The sequence below is a fragment of the Tenrec ecaudatus genome, chromosome 12, assembly GCF_050624435.1.
Source record: "Tenrec ecaudatus isolate mTenEca1 chromosome 12, mTenEca1.hap1, whole genome shotgun sequence".
Taxonomy (NCBI): Eukaryota; Metazoa; Chordata; class Mammalia; order Afrosoricida; family Tenrecidae; genus Tenrec; species Tenrec ecaudatus.
Genome location: NC_134541.1, coordinates 97,969,403 through 97,975,978, shown reverse-complemented (window position 1 = coordinate 97,975,978; position 6,576 = coordinate 97,969,403). Strand labels below are relative to the sequence as shown.

General features: G+C 50.7%; 1 non-coding gene across 1 annotated transcript; it reads left to right on the top strand.

The window, feature by feature from the left end:
- Positions 1-2,107: 2,107 nt before the first annotated feature.
- TRNAT-CGU (transfer RNA threonine (anticodon CGU)) lies at positions 2,108-2,179 on the top strand. Its single transcript has one exon. It is a non-coding gene; the product is annotated as a tRNA-Thr (tRNA).
- Positions 2,180-6,576: the final 4,397 nt, after the last annotated feature.

Here is a 6,576-nt window from a genome sequence, read left to right as displayed (position 1 = left end):
AACTATGGGGTTTGGGGTTTACTTTGTGCAGACATTGTCCTAAGACCCCTCCAACCTCCAAGGCAGTCAGAGCCTCTCACTGGTATCCCTTCCACTGTCAAGAACTTGACACAACCTCCCGGTATTTCAACATTTTCTATTTTTCTGTGCTCAGGGGAAAGATGAGGCTCTCTGCTCCTGTACAGATTCGCAACTCAGAAACCCTATATAATTGGATTACTGTGTTGATGGGATCAGGTGTCAGGCATCAAAGACCCAGAACAAAAAATCGTATCAATGTGAATGAGAGGGAGTGCAGAGTGGAGACCCAAAGCCCATCTGTAGACAGTCGGACAACCCCTTACAGAACGGTCATAAGGAACAGACAAGCCAGTCAGGGTGCAGTGTAGCACGGATGAAACATACAAGTTTCCTTTAGTTCTTTAATGTTTCCTCCCCCCAATATCATGATCTCAACTCTACCTTACAAATTCTGCTAGACCAGAGCATGTACATGGGTACAGATAAGAGCTCCCAACACAGGGAATCCAGGACAGATAAACCCCTCAGGGCCAACAATTTGAGAGTAGCAATGCCAGGAGGGGAAGAGTAAGGTGGGGGGAGAAAGGGGAACTGATCACAATGATCAACATATAACCCCCTCCCTGGGGGACAGACAATAGAAAAGCGGGTGAAGTGAGACATTGGTCAGTGTAAGACATGAAAAAATAATAATTGATAAATTATCAAGAGTTCGTAAGGGAGGGAGGGTGGAAAGGGGGTGGAATAAAGAGCTGATACCAAGGGCTCAAGTAGAAAGAAAATGTTTTGAAAACGATGATGGCAACAAATGCACAAATGTGCTTGACATTGTATGGCTTTGTGATAAGAGCTGTATGAGCCCCCAATACAATGATTTAAAATATATAAAAATGCCAAAAATAATCATAGGATTACCATGAGTCAGAAAGGGCTCAATGGTTGTGCGGCTATTTGCCTATACACCTGCACTATGGGCTGTGGACATTCCAAGTCGTGTTTACTGCACACATCGTGTACCTCAAACTGTTACGTTAACTGTAAGCACACCATACATAATTCATGGAAATTAATGTGCAGGACACCACGAAGTGAGCCTGCAGGTAGAAACGTCAGCAGTTCAAGACCACCAGCCGCTGTGCGGCGGTAGAATGGCGGGCTGGGACTCACGGGGGCGGGTCTACCGCGTCTTCTAGGGCTGCTTGGCTTTCGAGAGTGCACGTCCGCTTAGCAAACTGTACGGGGCAGTTCTGCTCTCCGGCCCCGCGCCACCGTGAACCCCAATCGAGTTCACAGCTCACACGTCCCGCAAACTGGTGTACTGCTGGTGCACCCTCCACAATTGCTGGAAAACAGGGGGCAGGCCACCCCGATGTGGGCCCGCACGTCGAGCTGGCCCGGTGGCTGGAGCACCGGACTGCCAAGTCAGTCTGTACAGAAAAGGAAACGTGCATGAAACACGACAGCGCGCCGTGATCACCGGGCCGCCGGCTAACACGCAGACGGCAGGCCGATCCCCGCTCCGCAGCCCCTGGTCGGCTGAGGCCGGAGACCGGCACTTCGGGCCCGCAGACGCTGCCCGTCTGTGCTGCGCAGGCGCACACGGCGGAGTCCGGCCCCCAGCGCCCGGGGCCCGACTCACACCAGACTGGCGGCGCCGCTTTCCTGCGCGAGCGCGCGCAGTGTCACCGGAGCCAGCTCCCAGACGGGCCGCCGCGCGCGCGCACCGTCCCCGGAGGACCCGGGACGCGAACTCAAGCCTGAGGCGCGGCGAGCTCACCACCCGTCTCCAGTCCCGGGCGCGCCTCCTGCTTAGGCCTGCAGGGGCTCCGGGAGCGCCGCCCGGGTCACCCCCAGTCACGGGAGCGCCGGCGCCAGTTACGCGGGCGGACCCCGTCCCTGCACGCCCCAAGCCCCACCGGAACTGCGGTCCCCGCCGGCCGCTCCCGGGAGCCCCGCCCCGCGGGCCGCCGCGAGGGGGCGGGGCAACGAGTGCGCGTGCCCCTCAGGGACCGCGCGCGTGCCCGCGGGACGAGCGCACGGGAGGGACGCCAGCATAGAGGTTCGTGGGGGCCGCCATTCTAACGCAGGCGCGGTGGCCAAGTGGTAAGGCGTCGGTCTCGTAAACCGAAGATCACGGGTTCGAACCCCGTCCGTGCCTGGCGTTACGTTTCAAACCCCTATCTGGGTGGTTGCTTTTTAGCAGGAGCTTACCAAACTCCGCTCGTAGGACTCCGAATTCAGCTCTTTTTCTCCTGACCGTCAGCATCAACTGCTTTCACTCCCTCTCTCTGCAGACTCCCTCCACCCTCCTTCGGCGCGGCCGGCCCGGCACCGGCGCTGCAGACCGCGCTCCTCCAGGGCGGGGGATCTGGTCCCCTGGGAGGGCAGAGTAGGCGGGGCTTGCAAACTGGGCATCCGCATGGCTTCATGGGGGGGGGGGGGGACGCAGGATGTAGGGAGAGACTCACGAGGCCTGCTGGCGCTGTGGCTAAAGCGCTCCACTGCCAACCAAAAGGCGACAGGGTCGAGCGGCAGAATTGACGGTCTGCCTGCACAAAGAATGACAGCCTCGAAATCCTCTGGGACACTTCTACTCTCGTCCTATAGGGTGCTCTGAGTCTGACTCGGTTTCCACCCACAGTCAGTGACCCCAGGGAAGGCGAAGGCCCACAGCCCTTCAGATAAAAAGCTGATGACATTTGGCAGAAATCACTTTATATTTTTCATCAAGGAACTGACGCTTCCTGATACCAAGTCCACACCCCCAGAGTCTGGCTGTTTTCACAAGGAAATCCTTTTGTAGGCCCAGTCTTGGAGCAATTGTAACAGGAAAATCGAACCCTCTCTCTCAGCCTCCAGTGATCTGCGCCCAGCACTTGCTGTGCCCTGCGGTGCAGCGGCCTCCGTAAACCGAGCTGCAGTCAGGTCATCTTGCTCAGCTTTCCTTTGCATCTCAAGGGAGCCTCCACAGGGTAGCTCGTTGCCTTTGAAGATGTCATATAATAACACCCATGTCCAGGAGTGGCCTATTGTAAAATGTAAAAGCCAGCTAGACGGAAACTGGGGAGGAACGTTAATGGAGCTTCTACTGGGCATCTGGAGGAAACCAGCCAGTTCTGGAAGGGCTTTCCTGAGCTGGGTTTTCAGGGGCTGGCAGGAGCTGCCATGCCAGCACGTTCAACAGCATTAAATTGAGGGTTTGTTAGGCCACTGAGGGCTGGACCCCATCCCAGAACTTCTAACTGCAAGTCTGGAGTTGCTGCTGCTTATTGAATGCCACTGAGTGGATGCCATGTGTCAAAGCAGGACAGGCCGATAGAGAGTCTTAGGGAGCAGATCTGCAGGTCTGTCCACAGAGTGGCTGATGAGTTCCCACTGAACCATTGTGCCCCAGGACTCCCGAAGTGTGAGGTTGCCCCACCTCACTGCCATTGGGTCAAGCCCCACTCAGAGTGACCTGATAGGACAGAATAAAACTGCTCCTCCTGAGACTAGATCTTTCTCCCAAGGAGCAGTTGATGGATTTGAACCACCATTCTTGCAGTTAACAATGCACTGCTTATTCAATGGTGACACCAACTAAGAAAATCCTGTGGGGCAGAGACTCCAGGAGTCAGAAATGCTTCCACGACAACAGGCTGAGTTTGTTCTAAAGACAGCCATGTTCGAAAGCACATTCTATACCCAGCAACATGTGTACAGGCAGGTAAAGACATACGCCAGCTAATCACATAAGATAGTGAACGCCAGTGCTTACACTAACCAAGGGCATCCTTTCAAAATGCAGAGTCTGACTCAGTGTGTCTGGGGTGTGGCCTGAAACTGCATTCATAACAAGTCATGTTAATGCCTCTGGCCTGCGGCCCACAATGGGTAAACGGGATAGATGTTGTTGTTGGGTGTCATTGAGTCAGCTCCAATGGATAATAGCACCATGTACAACAGACAGACATGCTGCCGAGGCCTCTACTGTTTGCGCATGTGGCCATGTTTGAACCATTGTTGCAGACCCCGTGTCAGCCATCTCCTTGAGAATCTTCCTCTTTTGTTCAGACTTTACTAAGATGCTTTAAAAAAATTGAGAGCTCTTACAGATATTAGAACAATCCATAATTCAATTGTACAAGCCATCAGTTTCAATTGCCACCATCAGTTTCAAAACATTTTCTTTATTCCTGGAACTCTTTGCCATGGCTCCCCCTTTTCCCTCTCTGCCCCGCCCCACCCCCAAGGAACCCTTATTATAATATATATACTATTATTATTAAGCTGTCTTCTTCCAGGGACTGGTCTCATGTCCAAAGTATGTGAGATGAAATCTTGACGTCCTTGCTTCCACCTTCTATTCGGTCTGTACTTCTTCTAAGACAGATTTGTTTGTTCTTCTAAAGTAGATGATATAGTTCATATTCTTGACCGACCACCACTGTATGTCAAAGGCATCAATTCTTCAGCCTTCCGTATTCATTGTCTATAGCTTGGGTCCGTTTCATTGTGGTAGTTACCCAATTTCATGTCAACTTGATAAAAGAATGAAGGTGGGGGGCATCTAGCCTGTCAATCAGGTCACAGCCTGATGACCCCTCCTTGTGGATGTGGCCTCTCTGATGCTCTGCCATCAGAAGAAGTGGGCCTCTCTCTCTCTCTCTCTCTCTCTCTCTCTCTCTGTCTTTCTATGTCTCTCTCTCTGCTACACTTTCCTGTTGACAAGCCACATGGAGTCATGCTGATGACAGCCAGATCCCAGAGATGTGTCCACTGCCATTGGATCCACTGGACTTTTCACCCACTAGCCTGTGATCTTTCAGCTTTTGGCATCATTACATGTGCAGTGTAGGTCTAATATCAAACTTATGGTCTTGATCTGGACTGGGCTGGGATGTTTTACTGATACATAATTACTTCTTGATATAAAATTCTTTCGTACACATATATGATTATCTCTGAATTTGTTTCTCTAGTCAACCTGCGCCAACACACTCACCTTAGTCCTCAGAGTGATATCTCTGTTTGTTGGCACTTTAAAGGGGTTGTTTGCAGCGGATTGCATCAATGCAACTTATCACTTAATTTCTTGGCTACTGCTTCCATGGGCATTGATTATGAATTCAAATAAAACAACGTTCTTGTCAACTTAAATATTTTCTCCATCTACCATAATGTTTACTAGTCCAATGTGAAGACTTTTTTAAAAATCTAGAGGTGTAAGCCCTACTGAAGGCTGCAGTGTCCTTGATCTTCATCAGTAGGGGCTTCAAGTCTTCTTCAGTTTGAGCAAGCAAAGTTGTGCCGCCTGCATATCACAGGTTGATCATGAGCCTTCCTCCAGTCCTGCTGTCTTCTTCTTTATGGTCCGGCTTCTCAGATTATTTGCTCCACATACAGATTCAATAATAAAACTCTGATGCACACCTATTTAGATTGTAAACCACACGGTAAGGAGCTGTGTGTGTTAAGTGTTCAACCAATAATTGCAAGGTCAGTGGTTCAAACCCATCAAGCACTGCACAGGAGAATGATAAAGCTTTGTTCCCATAATGGTGTATAGTGCTGAAAACCCTAAGTGATAGGTAGGTGTATTGTGCCAACCTGGCCAATAGGAACATGTAGGATTAATTAGGTCAAAGTTTGATTGGAGGGCAAAGAGATAAATGGCTTTGCAAGGCCTGCCCCCCTCTCTCTTGCTCTCTGGTGATCAGAGCATGCTGGAGTGTGCATGCTGCTGCTGGAGCTAGTTGTCTGTCTCAACTTGTGAGCTACACTACATGTGGGCCAGGCCAACCCGTGGATCGTGTTGCTAGAGCTTGAGGCTCCTTTGAGACCTGCTTCATTATGCTGCTGGTGTGTACATCGCTTGAGCTTGAGGCTGGTGGATCCTGTCATCTTGTATTGCTGTGTTTGATATCACATCCAGGTCTGCTTGACTAAGCTCCTGAGCTACTGACTGTTAGTGACCCACCCTGCTGCTTGCTGCCTGTGGCCAGACTCTGCTTGTCTTGCCTCATGGAGGACTCTGCTGTCTGCTTCCTTGACCTTGGACCCTGCAGCCCATGTGAGCTGAAGGACTTCCAGTACATTAGCTGTTTCATGGAAGTGAGTTGAACTGAACCCTCTGTACTGTGTGGACTAATTAGCTGTTATGTTCCTTCTCGTTTTATAAACCTATCTATCTATCTTTAAAATCAGAAGTGTCCTGGTTTTGTTTCTCTAGAGAACCCTGCCTAACACACCCTACATAGGGTTGACAGGTGAACCGACTCAATGGCAATGGGTGAGTAACCCCTTGTTCTGTTTGAAAGACTACTTGGTCTATGTGTGAAGGTACTTCAGAAAGTTCGTGGGGAATTTTCATGACCGTTTAACTCCATTTTCCCACAGACTTGAAGCACCCTCATGCAAGTTCCACGTCAGCACAATCAGATGCCCTAGAATTACCATTCTTCACGGTGTTCTCGACAGTTCATTATGAACCCCAAAATAAAATACCTTGACATAGTCAGTGAACTACAGGTAAGCATCTCTCGGGTACCCTCTACTTTTTAGCCTCTACAAGAC